The sequence below is a fragment of the Elephantulus edwardii genome, unplaced genomic scaffold, assembly GCF_000299155.1.
Source record: "Elephantulus edwardii isolate Elephantulus edwardi_28Jun2011 unplaced genomic scaffold, EleEdw1.0 scaffold00229, whole genome shotgun sequence".
In the NCBI taxonomy this organism is placed as follows: domain Eukaryota; kingdom Metazoa; phylum Chordata; class Mammalia; order Macroscelidea; family Macroscelididae; genus Elephantulus; species Elephantulus edwardii.
Window position 1 is genome coordinate 2,119,308 of NW_006399979.1, and position 17,827 is coordinate 2,137,134.

General features: G+C 39.2%; 1 long non-coding RNA gene across 1 annotated transcript in view; it reads right to left on the minus strand.

Annotated features, from left to right (window-relative positions):
* The window catches only part of LOC102865072, a 30,513-nt gene extending 18,738 nt beyond the window's left edge, over positions 1 to 11,775 (minus strand). Inside the window, exon 1 of the long non-coding RNA XR_438987.1 lies at positions 11,590 to 11,775. This is a non-coding gene — a long non-coding RNA (uncharacterized LOC102865072). The remainder of the gene's footprint in view (positions 1 to 11,589) is intronic.
* Between the last annotated feature and the right edge of the window lie 6,052 nt (positions 11,776 to 17,827).

Consider the following 17,827-nt stretch of genomic DNA (forward strand, 5'->3'; position numbering starts at 1 on the left):
ATGCAATATTATTCAAAATGGTTGACTCTGGAGAACATTATGCTGAGTGAAATATCCCAGTCACAAAAGGACAAATATTACATGATGCCACTGTTCTTTTTTAATGGAAGCATTTGGAAAGTTGACCAAGGAGGCATACTAAATTCCCTCCACTCCAAGAATGTAATCTGAACAAATAAGAAAAAGAAACATACTTCATCTTTGCCAAATAAGAATGATCTGGAGGGAGTGCAAAAGGTTAGCATGAATTAAGATAATCCCCTGGATACTGACACATGTGTCATTCCTTGTAAGCCAAAGGGGTTTAATAAAATAGGATTACAGATCCTCCTCTATGATTGCTCACAGACTAACTAGTTCTCAGGGAATAGTATTTATGTAACAGTGTAAATGCCGGTTTTATTGAGATTACAAATCTGAAAAGTTTATCATAAATGAAGTATGGACAACTAATTATAGTTACAAAGGAGAACGTGACTAGTACAAGCTACAATATCCTATGTGTGTTTATATCAAAATTGAAAGATAAATGAAAAGCTTTATTTATCTTGTCCTTCTAAATAAAAAAGTAAATAAACATGGTATAAATGTTTAAATGAAGACATAGAAATGTTTATAAGGTGCACACACACCCCCTAACACACATACACAGAAGCCAGTAATATACCTACTCCTTACTCCATCTAGTTTCTAATATGTTTCCCTTATTGTTGTTACATGGTATTGAGTCACATGCGACTCACAGTGACCCTATGTACAAGAGCCCTGAAACCTTCTCCATCCTGTGCCAATCTTATTGTCTCTGACACACCTAACGCCATTATCCCAGTCACTGGCTCAATTAATCTCATCCAGGGTCCTCCTCTCTTGCGCTGTCCCTCCACCCTTCCAAGAATGATGTCCCTCTCCAAGGACTGGTCCTTCCCTGCAACATGCACAAAGTAGGTCAAACAAAGCCTCAGAATCCTTGCCTCCAAGGAGCAGCCAGGTTTACCCTCTCTAGGATGAACTTGATTGTTCTCTTAGCAGTCCATGGTATGTTCAATATTCTTCTCCAGCACCACAGCTCAAAGGCATCAATTCTCTTTCTTTCATCCATAGTCATTTTCCAGCTTTCTGATGCACAGCAAGTAATTGTGAAGACTATGGCCTGGATCAGGCACACTTTAGTCTTCAGACTGACATCACTGCTCTTCAGTACTATGGAGAGGTCCCTCACAGCAGACTCTCCTAATGCACTTTGTCTTTTAATTTTCTGGCTGCTGGTACCCAGCATGTTGATTGTGGAGCCAAGCAAACTAGAGCTGTTAACAATTTCAATGTTTTCATAGTTTATATGATGCTGCAAATCAGCCCAGTGATAAAAATCTTTGTTTTCTTGATGTTGAGCTTCAATCCATATTTAAGGCTATAATCACTGACCTTCTGTAGCAAGTGTTTCAAGTCTTCCTCAGTTTCAGCAAGCAGGGTTGTGTCATCTGCATAACACAAGCTGTTGATGAGTCTTCCTCCAAACCTGATGCCACATTCTTTCTCATAGAGCCCCGCCTCCCAGATGATCTGTTCTTTATAGAGAGTGAAAATATATGGAGATAGGACACATCCCCGGCATACACCCTTCCTGATTTTGAACCATGAGGGGTTTCCTTGCTCTGTTCTGACGACTGCCTCCTACTCCAGTCAATTGCCCTGGGATTTACATTCTTTTCAGAGTTAGCCACAGTTTGTTGTGATCCACAGTCAAACGCTTTTGCATAGTCAATGAAACACATATATTGTTCCACTGGTACTCTCTGCCTTTAGCCAAGATCCATCTAACATTGGCTATAATATCCCTAGTACCATGACTTCTTCTAAACCCTGTACATCTGGAAGTTCTCTGTTGATGTGTTGTTCTAGTCATTTTTTTATAATTTCCAGCAGAATCTTGCTTGCATTTGATACCAATGACACTGTTCAATAATTTCCACACTGTCAGGTGTCCTTTCTTTGGAATAAATATCGATATCTTCCAGTCAGTTGGCCAGGTGGTTGTCCTCCAGATGTCTTGGCACAACTTGGTGAGTACATCCAGGGCAGCATCTGTTTGTTGTAATAATTGATATGCTGTCAATTCCTGGAGCCTTCTTTTTGCCAATTCTTTCAGAGCAGCTTGAACTTCTTCCTTCATCACCATAAGCTCATATGTTGTTTCAAGAAATACTTCTGTGTCAGCCAATTCCTTTTGGTACAGTGACTCTGTAAACTCCTTCTATCCTCCTTTAATGCTTCCTGGATCCTTAAATATTCTGCCCACAGTATCCTTAAGTATTGCAACTCAAGGCTTAAATTTGTTCTTCAGTTCCTTCAGCTTGAGAAATGCTGAGTGAATTTGGCCCTTTTGATTTTCTGACTCCAAGCTCTTTGCACATTTCCTTATAATACTCTGTCTTCCTGCACTGCCCTTTGAAATCTTCTGTTCAACTTCTTAATTTCTTCCCCTTTGCTTTGGCTTCTCAGTGCTCTAATGCAATATTCAGAGTCTCTTCTGACATCCATCTTGGTCTTTTCTTTCTCCTCTGTCTACAATTGTAATGACCTTTAACATTCTTCCTGGATGATATTCTAGACATGCTCTCACAGCTCAATAGGTCTTCACTCATTGGTGTTTAAGGCCTCAAACCTGTTTCTGAGATGATTTTGCTATTCGAGTGGGATACACTCAATTTTGCCCTTTTTTGCCATTAGCAATGGCCAAAAAAAAAAAGGAAAGAAAAAACCATTTACTATTTAACTATTCTGTGCACTAACAATGTTTATTTGGCAGTAATGAACACTAAGACAAGAGGTCATGGTCAGCTGGCTATCGTGGTTATGGTTATGGTCCATTTGGCTGGGCCATAGCTCTTACTGGTTTGGTTTGGCAGTTTTGTAATGATGTAGTTGTCTTTCATTTTGTGACCTGATGCGGTCATCTTCCATTTTTATTTAACACTCATTTTCACACAATAAAGCCATTCTTTGTAATCTAAATATGTTGATAATTGAGAAGTGGTTTTAACTAGAAAAATTAAAAAGCAGAACTTGAATGAAACTGTATTTTGTGTCTGTCGTTTAGTGCCATCGAGGTAAGTCTAAGAGAGACCTACGAATAACAGACCTGAACCCTATCTGATCCTGTGCCATCCTTATAATTTTCATTCATTTACTGTTGCTCATTCCTCCCGCTTCCTCCCACAGTTCACTTTTTTATACTATTCATTCATTGTTGTGCAATTACCTCCCTCTGACCTACTCCTAGGCCTCTTTGCAATGTACCTTTTATTCTGGGCTGTTGTCGTATGTGTAATGCCTAATCATACATTCCTTCTAAACAATTCTTTCCTTCATCTATCCCAATGCAGTGTTCATCTACTCTTATCCTATTTTTCCTCCCAACTCCCCTGTCAGTCCTACCTTATAACTGTGGTGCTATGCATTATGTGCTCATCAACAAACAAATGGATAGAGAAGTTGTGGTATAGTCATACAATGGAATACTACGCAGCACTGAAAAACAATGAACACAAAAAAAATTGCACAATGTGGGTAACCCTGGAGCACATTATGCTGAGTGAGATATCTGTCACAAAAAGATAAATACTGCCATCCTTGTCAATTTTGATACACTAAAGTCCATTCCTGATATTGTGTCAATTTATTGCATTGCGTGCCTTCCTCTTTCACTGATCCTCCACCTTTCCAAGCATGATATCCCTTTCCATGGAGTAGCCCCTCCTAACAACATGACAGGGTATGTGAGCTTTGCCATCCTTGCCTCCAAGTAGCACTCTGGCCACACTTTCTCTAAGACTTATGTTTCTTCTTCTAGCACTCCAAAGAATGCTCAGTACTCTTCTTCAACACCACAACTCAATGGCATTGATTCTTCTTCTGTCATCAATTCATCTTCTGTCACATACATAGCAAGTGATGGAAACGACAATGGCCTCAATCAGGCACACTTTAGTCTTCAACTTACACCACTGTTCCTCAGCACTTTAGAGGGGTCCCTAATAGCAGACTGAGAGAATTAAAGAAAAAGAGTAAAAACATTGTATTTGTCCTGAACGATACATGAATTATTGCAGTATGGTATCTTCTTAGCATACTTTCTAGATAGAATAACAACATAGTGCTAGAAATTATTACATCTTGGCTACATCTTGTAACTCTGGAAAAGGTGATTTATTGAGTAGAGGGAAACTCACTGTTCACTTGTGATTTACTTGTAGGATATAAGTTTATTTTTCTTTTCCCCTATGTAAAGGTATTACTGGGATGGAAACAAATACACTACATTTTTTTCTAAGTTTTTAGAGCAGAAAAAGTTAATGGTTTGAACGTTAGCATGCAAACTAAAAATAGTTTTTATATTTTAAAGTGTGTGTCTGTGGGTGTGTGCCTGTATACATAACACTCAGTGGTAGACCGTTTGACTGCATATTGTGTTCTAGAATAAAACAAAAGTATTGCAATGCTCATCTTTATTATATTGTGCTAATTTTTAAGACAAGGCAAGGTTTTAAAGTCTTGAATGGAAGCTTTTTAGTAGAAAATAAAAAATAACTTTTTATTCTATCAAAAATATGCAAAGGAGAAGAAATAAATACCATACTGTAACCATGCATTTAAAGACAAATATCAAATCTTTTATCTTATTATTTAATCTCTAAGGAAAAACTTTTGTAGTTACATTGACTTATACACCAAGGTGAATCTTAATATAAGCAAATACTGGCACAAAATCAATCATTTTCTAGCAAAAGCTTTCAAAAATGCAAGACTTTTTCTCACTAACTTTATGTCAAGCTTTACTGTCTTAATAGGTATTTGCCATTACCTCATTAACTTTAACTGCCTAAGGCATTTTAACAAAAAGAAAATTGTCAATTTGGATATCAGTCAAGGAGTACAGCTAAGCACGGCCTTGGGGTGGTCTCACACTGTCTAGATGAAGGTTTTCACTATTCACAACACTCACAAACTTTATGACAGTCACATCTCGGTGATTCATCATCACTAAGGAATATCTGAGGCGAACATCTCAGGAAAGGTGAAAATGTGAGATTAAACACTTATTAACTCACTGCTCACGTCAGTTCTGACTCATGGTGGCTTTCTACTCATTTCCCAAGTCTGTAAATCACCACGGAAAGAGACTGCCCATTCCTCTCCCTCAGGAAGCTCCTCAGGTTACCAATATACCTTGCTACGGATAAACCACCAGAACGAAACACAGATTACAGAGGTCCCATGAAGACCTACAACTGCAAATAAACTTCTTCCAGCCATATGTCTGAGATGAACAGGAATGAGAGACACACGGAATGCACAGCTCCCCTTCTTGTCAGTTGTCACGGAGCCAGTCCTGACTCCTTGTGACCCCCTACAACTAACTACTCCTTAGGGTTTTCAAGACCTTAGGGTGACAATTCAGGAGATGAGTCCAGATCTGACTTCTGGGGCAGCACTGAACAGGCCAGAACAACCAACCATTCAGCTACCAGTTGAGCACTTAACCATTTGTACCACTCAGAGATCTTTCCTACCACCTCATACATCCTTTCCAGGATCTTGTGACAGAGCTCTGGCTACCTAGTGGTGGTGGTGATTGTGGTTGTTAGGTGTCACTGAGTTGAGTACGACCCACAGAGATCCTATGAACAAGATTTGAACCCTGTCCTATCCTGTGCCATTCTCACACTTCCCGACATGCTAGAACCCACTGCAGCAGTCAGTCACCGTGTCAATCTACCTGGTCGAGGGTCTTTGTGTCCTTTGCCAACCCTCCTTCTCCCTTCCAAGCATCATGTCCCTCCCCAGCCCCTCCTAGCAACATGTCCAAAGTAAGTGAGGCAAAGCTTCATCATCTTTGTCTCCAAAGAGCGCTCCAGCTGCACCCTCTCCAAGAGCTATCTGTTTGTTCTCTTGGCTGTCCATGGAATGTTTAGTACTCTTCGACACCATAAGCATCCATCCTTCTGTCATCCCTATTGTCTAATGGTCAGAAGCTGCATGTCCATCTCAAAGGCATACAGTTGAAATCCACCAGGTGCTACACAGGACAAACTTGGGCAAATCTCCTTCCGTGTGATTTACTGCTTCTGAAAACCTGTTAAAAGGGTCTCCTGTGAGTTGGTTCTGACTTGATGGTAAACAACAACAACAATACCAGCCAGGAAACAGGAAAATCTATAGAACTGGAAGCTGTGCAGGCAGATACTTGTTAGAGAAGAAAAATGTGCATTTTCCATAAAAATGAGCAATAAAATGTGGCAAGATTATATTCTGTCAAAATTAGAAGACTTGTGAGACCCAGAAAAACAAGTTCTGTCAGGTTCCAGCTTGTACATGTTTCACATGCCATTCATATAAGATACCCAATGGGGAATCTTCTCCTTGATTAGATAAGCAACCCCGTAGACAGAAAGCCTTGCAATACAGATTTTTAAATTCAGATCAAAAGTTTCCTAACAAAACTCCTATCTGTGGGATACGTGAGCTTTTAACAGAGGATTTTTCTAAAATAGATTTCATTTTATCTAAGTTTAGAAGGCAGTTCAATAACCTTGCTTTTTAACACGTTGGGATTTGACCTTTATTAATAAAACAAAACTGCAGCATGGCCACCGCTAACCAACTTTTAACCATGAAATCATACATAGAAATACTCAGAACCTTGACAAGATCGCACAGAACAGCACACTGGCCACCTCCACCGCTGATACAGGGGTGTGTGTATCCACCTGCTCACATAAACTGTGTCTGGAAAGTAAATTCCAGGTTCCAGTATTTTGTCAGATACTGAAGATTAAATAGAGTCTGCTGAAGGTGAGGCACAAAAAGGCCAGAGACTCAGTGAAGACAAAAATAAACATCAAGAAATACCAGTTTGTGAAGATAAATAGCAGTAAAAATGTAGAAAAGCTGGGGAGATGGGTAATCAGAGTCCTGTTTAGACAGAAAGATGGATGGACAGATGGATGGGGGCAGGATGTACAGGCAGACCATCCAGTGGTCTCCAAACTCATGGAAATGCTGTGCACAAGAGAATAAAACACCAGCCAGTTCTGAATTGTCCTAACAACTGTTAGCATGTTCAATTGCAACATTATGGCTAATGTGCCAATTCACCTCACTAAAAAGGGCCTCCCTCAGTGGTCCTCTAACTCACCAAACATCATGCCCTCCAGTGACCGACCTTTCCAATGACATGTCCAAAACAGCTAACTAGGACACTATTTGGTTATAAATTTTCACAGGTTAATTTATGGAAATAGTTTACCAAGCTGCTTCTTTCTTACCGTGGTCTGGAGGTTCTGATGAAATCTGTTTAACGTGGACAATACTGCTGATATATTAAATCCAGCATCATAACAACTCAAAAGCCACCACAGTACAATCAACAGACAGGTGGTGGCCTAGCAATTTAAAGGAAGCTTAATAACAAAACATATTTCAATTGAAGAGAAAAATAAGAAAGAATTATGAAGCAGGTTAAAATTCCAGTAATCAATGATGTGTACATGGTAAGGAAAATGAGTTTGAGGGTGATTTTCAGGTTTTGCCATCAGGCCCATTTATCATGAGAACAAAAATGAAAATACTGGTTTGAGTTTTCCTTTTAAAATTCATGACTCTACAAACAGATTCATCTTGGAGAGGATTAAACCAAGCTACTCCTTGGAGGCAAGGATTCTGGGGCTTCGTCTGACACACTTTGGACATGTTGCCAGGAGGGACGGGTCCTTGGAGAGGGACATCATGCTTGGGAGGGTGGAGGGACAGCGCAGGAGGGGAAGACCCTCTATGAGATGGATTGATTCTGTGACTGGGGTAATCGGGATGGGTGTGTCAGAGGCAGTGCGGTTGGCGCAGGACAGAGCAGGGTTTAGGGCTGTTGTACATAGGGTCGCTATGAGTCGCAAATGACTCGACGGCACATAACAACAACAACAACAACAACAAAGAGATTAACAAATTACTGTAAAATAAGCTAAGTTTATGTCAAAGTTTCTTCAATCAAATACGTTTTACTCTATTCTGCCAGTTGATACACCTCATTCTCATAAAATGTGAGAAATAGGTAATCCAGTATTTCTCAAATGTTACACCAAAGAGCTCGAGAAAGCTAAGGGTAATGTACAAAAGATTATCTGGAATAGGGGTAAATGGCAGAAGACCCCAGTGCTAAGAACGGTTTTTATATATCTGTACGTTCGGGTGACTGCAATAATGTGTTCGGATATGGTGCGCTGTGAGGATGGCACAGGGTTGGGAAGACTTTGATCTGTTGCACACAGGGCTCCTGTGAATAGAAGTCAAATGACACCTAACAACCACCTAAGGTCGATGACAAGCAAGAAAACTACAAGGGGCAATTCTACCCTGTCACATGGGAACACTACGCATCAGAAGTCAACTGGAAGGCACCATTAACAACAAAACAAAAAAAAGGTTGTGACAGAGTACTATGTGACCTGCAAACAAACCTAAAATAATACTATATGGGCTGACTCCTGAGCGAGAAGATTGGCAAACGCATTGTGAAGTGGACCCTGCAAGTGTCATGCCTCTGCAGCTTTCTAGTTTATTTTACCCATGGAAAAGTGGCATTATGTCCTATAACGCAGTGCTTATTTATCTATAAAAATAGTATCTTTTGTAGGAATTTTTCATCATTTCATACAAAATCTTCAGGTCAAATTGATACTCTGTGAAGTCAGTCATCCTTATTCCATGACTTTGGGTATTGAGAAATCTGGTTTTACCAATAACACATACAAAATAATCACCTTATTTCAACTTTAATTAGTTTTTATTTTATTTTTATTGGCTTGAAATCTAGGATTGCTAAATCTTCTATATCTTGATAATAATATTCCCCAAAATATTTGTGTTGACAGAAGATCCTAAGGATAGAAAAAGAAGTGGGAAGAATCAAGATGCACTTCTTAAAATAGCATTCAGTTTAGTGCACTCAGCAGAGCAGCTTGCCAGTAATGAACCATTGTTTCCTGTGACTGGAAACAACCTAAAAAAGTCCACAGTAGGGAGATTAAGTTAATTATGATAATACACTCAAGGGAATAAAATGAAACCACTAAAAAAGAAGTTTATAAAGCACAGAGATTGTTTTTGTTAAAAAAAATTGAGCAGAAATGCTATAGTTGATAGAGAACTTCAATTTCAAAAATTTAAAGTTACTTCTAAGAAAAAGAAAGGGTTTAAACCAAATGTTGCTAGTCTTTTTGTACAATCAAAACTGATTGTTTCCCCTCTTTTCTACTCTTATTTCTCAATTTTTCTCTACTTAGCATATTTGTTTTAAAGTAAGAGGGAAAAGAAACATTAAGGAATAATAATAAAATGTTGCTGGGTGATTTGATTAGTCTGGTATTAAAACTCCAGCCCTTTGTTCCCCAATTTGTCTCACAATTGAATCAACACTGTAGATTTCTGTCCCCTGGAGAGTTAATCTACAAACTAATTTTAATGTTTCCATGTAAATAAGACTTGACTGCATTCTTATTTTTGGTTATCAGTTATAAAAAAGAAAAAGATAGAAATATTCAAATTACTGTTTGCCAAATAGGGAGGAAGAAAGGAAATGGGAGGGAAGTAGATATTTTCCTTCTGTCTGGATGTGTGTTCAATTTATAGTGTGCTTCACTCATGCCACTAACAGAGAATAGCATCATCAACCACAATAAGAAATCAAAACCTTAAACTCACCACCATCGATTAAATTCTGATCCACACCAACCCTACAGAACTGACCAGAACTGTTACAGACAGGGCCCAACGCAGTAAATCTGTATGGAAGCTGACTGCTAGCTTGTTCTCCTGCACAGCATCTAGTGGGTTCAAACTACCAACTTTCCAGTTAAGTGTTTAACTACTGCGCCACCAGGGATCCCACAGTGAGAATAAATGTTTAAAACCTGGAAAGGAACATCATATGCTGAGCTTTCTAAAATACCCATCAGAAAACCCTACAACTGGTCACTGACGCTGTGCTCATGGTAAAGGCACTCTGGGGAATAAACAAGACCAACCAAACCAGGATCGTGACAGCAAACAGGTGACAGGACACTGACTATATGTAAGAGGAAAGGAATGTTCTGGAGAGATACTGGGGAACTCACAGAGTCCAAACTAAAGGTGAAGAAACAGTCTGGAATATAACCAGGAGATTTCCATCTAAGTGGTCAAGAACATATTCCAGTCACACCCAGATCAAACTCAACAGGAGACCCACTGCTTCCACTGGCTCCACCATCTCTGGAAAAAGCCCTCCCTCACCACCCACACCGCCCCGAGTGACCCTGCATTCTGCCATCACCCACCCTCAGTGCTTACACTTTGGAGTTGGAGAAAAAGACTGGTCATGTCACAGAGATTCCATTTTGGGAATACTTCAAAAAAAGATAAGCTAAATTTAAATACTAAATGAGAGAAGGTCATTGTCTACACTGGTCACCAAGGACCTCTGTTGTTGTTTACACTGTATCTTACAAGCCTAGCTCATCCAGTTGAAAACAAAGTAATAAATTTCCAGCCAATTCCCAGAAATGGGAGAATCTACAGGCCATTCTGCATCCTGTCACATGAAACATAGACGTCTACAGTTCAGCCAAGGAGATGAGGTCACTCAAAACTACACCAGGTAAAGCTAGGTAAATGTGGCAAATGGGATGAAGGAGGACTATGGTTAATTGTGCTCTTCTTCATTTCTCAAGGTCAAATTTATTTGATCTGGTGACTACCTATCAGTATCTTTCAAATACCAGAGGTGTTTATAAGCAACTCAATGTTATAAACAAAATTCATTCCTAATTATGTCTTTAAGTGAAATTTAGGAGTCAAATCAAGTGCATAGGGTTTTTGTGAACCTTATTTTAGTTAAGAAAAGGCTTGGAAGTCTTTTCAATGAGTTAGTAGATTTCATCAAGTAAAAGTGATTATGAGGAAAACTGTGGTGCTTAAGGGTTGGTTTAATCATTGCAAAGTGAGTACAATCTAACATTAAAGGGGAAGGAAGTCTAAGTCGAGGTCTGTAAGTCGAGGTAACATGATGATGGTGGATCACTTAGGAATTACATTACGTACATTATGGCTGTTGCAAATTATGATTTGTAGTTTATATACTGAAGTACTTACAAGTGGTGTCTTAAGTCACTTTCCTATTGCTTATTGAGATAAACCTTGAAAAGTATATAGATCTCTGCTTTAAAATTTAGAACACAATAAGATCTCTGCTTTAAAATTTAGAACACAATAAAAAACATACACACAACTTCTCATTTTATATCCTTTTCCAAAGCAAGCTGAGACAAGAAAAGCTATAGGTATACCGGTACCATACTCACACTTCACAAAGCCCTGCACTATGTGGACACTGCAACCTTAGGCTCTGAGCCTCTCCCAGCCTGACCTTCTAATTGATCTGTGGACTGAATAGACATCAGGAGAAGAAGTTGCAGATCTCTCTGCATGAACTCAAATGTACTCAAATGTATGTTTCAAGTAACCCACATAAATGGTATTGAAAAATTAACTACTCACTCCACAGTATCGGTCGTCATTAAATATCTGAGGGGGCAGGGGGTTTCCCTGAGCAGGTTTCTTTTCTGGAGGGACATTTTTGTACATCCACTGCCTCTGTTCTTCTGACATTGTGATGTCCACCTCTTCAAACTCTATCTTGTTGGCTTCCAGAAATCGAACCACATCTTGCTGCTTCTTTTTTATCTGAAAAGAGGACAAAGAAAGAGAAACGCTCATCAGAAATAATATGTCTGTATTCCCAAATTGAACTCCAGTTTATTTTTCCTTGTCAGAAATCACTGATACAAAATCAGAGGTAAAGTATGCAGGCATCGGACACTATCCACTTTGAAGATGTCCAGAAAGAAAGGACTCGAGTTCCAGCACAGTGATTTCTTCACCGAGATTGCCCACCACTCTCAGAGCAACTCAGGTTCCCTGAACAGAAGAGACCATGAAAGGAGATTTATTTAATTCTCACTAGGCCATAACTCACACTTCTTCTCATCCCCAGGAAGCTGACATTTACCATCATGAACGCTCCCTCAGCCCCAAACCATTTCAAAACCATGTAAAGCCATCTCAGATGCCGACATTTCATTGATCTTCAGAAGCAATAGCATTTCAACATTTTTATTCCTTCTGCAGCCTCTTTCAGGTATTCCACAGCTGTAGCCAATGTCATGAAGACATCCTTTCATCAACTCACTCAAGAAAAATATTCTCCACCTCTAAAGAGAGAGTAAACAACCCACAACATCTTACTCTGGTTTCTTAATGCTTTTTATTCCACTGGCACTATGGGACAGGTGTGTTCCTGAAAACCGCAAAAATACCCTGTTTTCAAAGTTTACATATTTTATTAAGTCAATGGTGTATATTAAATAACTAAAGTACTCTGGTGTATAGTGCAAAATGTGTCAGGCTGCTAAACAAAAAGTCAGTGGTTTTAATCCACCATCTGTTTGTTGGGAAAATTACGTGGTGGCCTAGGACTCGGCGCTCTCACCGCCGTGGCCCCAGTTCGATTCCAGTTAGGGAATCATGTTAGATATAAAAAAAAGAGTGCAAAGGTGCGAGGGAGAAAAACAAAGAAAGAAATTGGTCCCAAGAAACAAACGGGCCTTTATTGTGCGGTCTGAGAGGGGTGCCATGTGACCTGGACGCATGGCATGCAGAAAGGATCAAAATGGCACACAGGCAGGTCAGGGGGATTCCTTTTTATAGGGGTCCTGGCAAGGATTAAGATGGTACTTCTTAGAATTTGGCATGTTAATTAAGTTAGGTTTTAGCTTTTTTAAATCAAGCTCAGTCTCTTATCAGGATCTATTGTCTGGTCTGGTCTTTGATATGACCAGCTTAGGTGTTATCAAGTTTCTCAGGAAGTGATCAAGCTGGGGGGGGGGGAGGGACTGCCATAGAAAGATGGGCAATCTCCTCCCTTGAGATTAGTCTCTTAAAACACATTAGAGGATCAGCTATGAGTCAGTTCTAACTCCACAGCAATGTGCTGAGTTTCTCCTGTAAAGAAGTACAGTTTCTGAAACCAGATGGGGGGTTGTGACAAGTTATACTTAAGGTCAATGGGTTTGCTGATGTTTGGGGGTGGTTTACTGAGTTGTGTGTTGGTGAGGCTAACTGCTCCTGTTAATTTATGGCCTCAGACCTGATAGTGGGTCATCATCAGGCAAAACAAAATCTCACAGCAGTCAGTTTGGTTTTCGGTTTTATCAAATAATGCTGATGGACAGCAATATCAAGTGTCTTAAAAGGCATGTAAACCATGAGAAAACAAACTTGGAGTTTTGGGGGATTTTTCAAGGTAATTCTGGGAAATTTGCTTAAGAACAAACCTAAGTGGTAAAATAAATCTGGCAATAGCCAGAGAATACAATCATTCTGAGAGGTCAAGAGGCCATTCATCTTGGAAAAAACACATGCTATGTTTGAAGAATATTGCTGTTGTTGTTATGTGCCTTCGAGTCGTTTGCGACTCATAGCGACCCTATGTACAACAGCCCTAAACCCTGCTCTATCCTGTACCAATCGCACTGCCTCTGACACACCCATCCCGATTACCCCAGTCACTGAATCAATCCATCTCATAGAGGGTCTTCCCCACCTGCACTGTCCCTCCACCCTCCCAAGCATGATGTCCCTCTACAAGGACCCGCCCCTCCTTGCAACATGCCCAAAGTATGTCAGACAAAGCCCCAGAATCCTTGCCTCCAAGAAGTAGCCTGGTTTAACCCTCTCTAGGATGAATCTGTTTGTTTTCTTGGCAGTCCATGGTACAGTCAATACTCTTCTCCAGCACCACAGCACAAAGACATCAATTCTCCTTCTCTCCACAAATCTTTTCCTCTCTCTCTGAAATGCTTCAACGCAACCTATCTCTGGGATTGCAAATGTTCTATACCATTCAGTAAAAGAGCTGATCGATGAGCTGGGACTTCTGAGATGGTATGGGAGTGTGGCCAAAAAGGACAATCTAGTAGAACAGGACATTCTTAAACTCAGTACTACTGAGATAATTACTACGTAGTTAGGATACACTGATCAATTTGATACTGGTTTTGTGTCAATTTTCTTAGGTCATTTCTCATGCTTGAGGATATTATTTTTTTCTCTGTGAGAAAAAATTTTATAAATGTGGGAGTATTACTTTGAAAACTACAGCTTACAATAAAAGTGCCATTCTACTTAATTTTCCCTTAAAGCCCTGCAAGGTAGATTTTATCATTTCTGCTTTATAGAAAAGGAAACTGAGAAGGTCAAATGTTGTTAGCTATTTGGACCAAGGTCTTACAGTTAACGTGTGTTCCTGCCAAATCAATCATGTCACTCTGCTGTTCAAAATCTTCCTGTGGCAGCTCCCACTACTCTTCAGATAGCAGAAACACTTCTTAATTCAATGCTCTTGCTTTTTCTTAATTCTGGAAATTGTAAAAAGGAACACACAACCAAAAAATACTTACAATTCTGTTTAAACAACCACTGTCAAAATTTTATTAGTGGAAAGTAACTTATTTGTGAAGCTCCACAGCATGCCGGAAACATAATTTCAAGCATGTTATAGAAAGTTATGATAAGGAAACTGGTATATGGTCAAACTTTAATTTTGCCATATAACAGAAATACACACAAGCACTTCTATCCCAAAATATGTACTTAAAAATTTGCATTCTTAATATACACAGCTTCCTTATTTCCCCACTTGCTTGCAACATATACATGGCTGCACGCGCACGCACACACACACATGCACACCCATATCCTATTTATGACTGGATTCCAATCTCCTATGCTGAATTGAGACATGAACTTAATTTTATATTAGGAAGACTTAATAATTCACAGGAACACAAATACATCCTGCCCTTGTCACAAAAAATCTTTATAAGAACTGTCCCTATCATTAAACATTTTTCAGAATTACAAATTTTATTGTCTTCCTGGAAATTCCATCATTGAGATCATTAATCTAGTTCTGGACATTGAGAAGATCTCTCATTTTCACCACTAGAAATAACACTGCGTTGTGAGCATCTTTATATACATCCCTTAACCCTGTTTTAGGAGAAACTTGCATGAAGGAAACCCAAGTGTGAAAAGGCAAGGATATTGTTCTGGCTCCATTAGTAACTGGGCTGAATTGCTTTTTAAACCGCTTTACATGCCCATTAAAAATGTCTCAAAGTGCCTATGTCCCAACTTCTCCATAAAGTCAATCCTTGAAATTTAAAATCCACATGAATCATTACCACTTTAGAAATGTTTGGAAAATTAGCTAGTACTACCACAAATTGCACAAATAAACAAAGTCAAAGAAATCTAATCAGGAGAAGGAAGTATTCAAGCAGATGTCTGTGGCACCAGCATCAGGAAGGAGGATGAGTCACCTCACCAAGGGCTGTTTATGAGTCTGGAGCTATAGGAGTGACAGCAGGGTAATGACCATAAGATATGGAGGTTCAATGGGCAGGATTCCAACTAATAAACACTTCTCATGTGGCAATAGGTAGGTCTTAAAGGCACTTTACGTGTTGGACATAAACCCAGGGCTCAGATACAATTGCACATATAGCCAGTCCTTTGAAGCAAAAACTTCCTACTCATGTTTCAGCTTTTTAAAAATGAAATATATCTTTTTTTATCCCCATACTTTTTCTTTTTTATTATTAATGACTTTTTAATGCAACATATCTATTTTTAAAAGCATGTTCTTTCCATTTTATTCCCCCCATTCATTCATTGTTATACATTTTCCTCCGTGTCCACCCCACGCCCTGTTCATTTTTGTCTTTGAAGAAAAAAAAAATTCTTCCATTGTTATACAATCCTTTACCCCAGTACACAGTCCACTTTAATATGCATTTCATTTTCTTTAATCTTGTGATGAAAACTAGTTTTATATTCCTTGTAAACAGTTCTCTCCCTCCGTTTCAATGCAGTGTACATTATTTGTCCCCTCTTTTCTTAGGTTCCTCTCAACCCCAATGTCAGTCCCATTTTACAACAGTGGCTCTATGCAATATTTGTCCTTTTATGACTGAGATGTTTTGCTCAGTATAATGTACTCCAGGGTTACCCATTTTGTATAATATTTCATGTGTTCTTTGTTTTTCAGTGCAGCATAGTATTCCATTGTGTGAATCGACCACAGCTGCTCTATCCATTTGTTTGTTCATGGGCACCTGGATTGTTTCCAACTCTGCTATTATGAACAAAGCCACAATAAACATGGGTGATAGGATCTTCAACCAGTAAAAAAGGAGCTGAATAAATGGAAGCATAGGAGAAAACTGTGGGAATAGTCAATGCTTTCATACAATGTAACCACAGTTCCATGGCACCTGCAACTTTATTTTTTTAACTTTGAAGCTTAGGCAAACTACATTAGCTATTCAAATAATAGACAAGCTCCCTTCTTAAAAGAAGTTTGGTTTTGTTTAGTTTAATCATATTCTCTTGCTGTTTTTCCAAAAGCCCTTGCAATTAGAAGTGATCACATGACACAGCTCTGGCCATAAAGTCACACACATTACTGGAAGAGGCTTGACTTCTGAAAAGCCAAGTTCCTTGTGCACTTGTCCCCAACTCCTACCGTCTTTGCAGAAATGCACAAGTGATGCCTGGAAGGATGACCATCACTTTGCAAATCTGAAAACAAGTACCATTATGCTAAAGATGGTCAAGCAGAAAGTCAGGAACCAGAGTTCTTGGTGACATTTTACAGCTGTCACACCAGTCCTGCACAGGCTTTTCAAAACCTCATGTGACACAAATAAACACCCTAATTAAGTTTTCTGTAGCTTGCATGTAAATGCAATGCTACCTGATAAAATTCTTAATTGCCACTAAAACTGTCTCCAGAAATGCTTTATTAGGATGAAGGATTGCAAAGAAGAGCTACTAAGCATATAGCCAAGCCTGGAAGTAAGTCCAGTTAGTCATAAATTTAATATTAGTGAAGTGAACATTTGTTACTAGATGAACAGATGACTGTGTATTATCTCCTTTATAAAGCAATGACTAAGTTGTCTGACCTAAAACTAGAAAATATAGACAGAAGGATGATACTGCATTTCACCTCACTGCTCAAACACATGCCATCACCCATCACACTAAACCATCAAAGAGTACAGACACTTCTAAATCTCTTAGTTGAGTCAGCAGTGGACAAGGCAGGATTTATAAGCCAAGTCCAGCCTATTGATTTCTTTTGTATTTATGGCAAGATCAGTTTTTAAATGGTTGGATAAAAGCTATCAAAAGAACAGTATGTCATAAAATGTGAATATTATATGAAATTCAAGTTAGTGTCCACACATGAAAAAGTGTCCCACTCATCTGCTGTCAGAGACCTCTCCAAAGTACTAAAAGAGCAATGATGTCAGTCTGGAGACTAAGGTGTGCCTGATACAGGCCATGGTCTTTGCAATCACTTGCTATGCATTGGAGAGATGGACAATAAGTAGGGATGACAGAAGGAGAATTGATGCCTTTGAGCTGTGGTGTTGGAGAAGAGTATCGAACATACCATGGACTGCTGGGAAAACAAACAGGTTCATCCTGGATAAGGTTAAATGAGACTTCTCCTTGGAAGCAAGGATTCTGAAGCTTTATGTGACATACCTTGGACATGTTGCAAGGAGGGACCAGTCCTTGGAGAGGGACATCATGTTTGGAAGAGTGAAGGGACAGCACAAGAGAAGACTACTAATGAGACGGATTGACTCAGTGACTGTTTCAG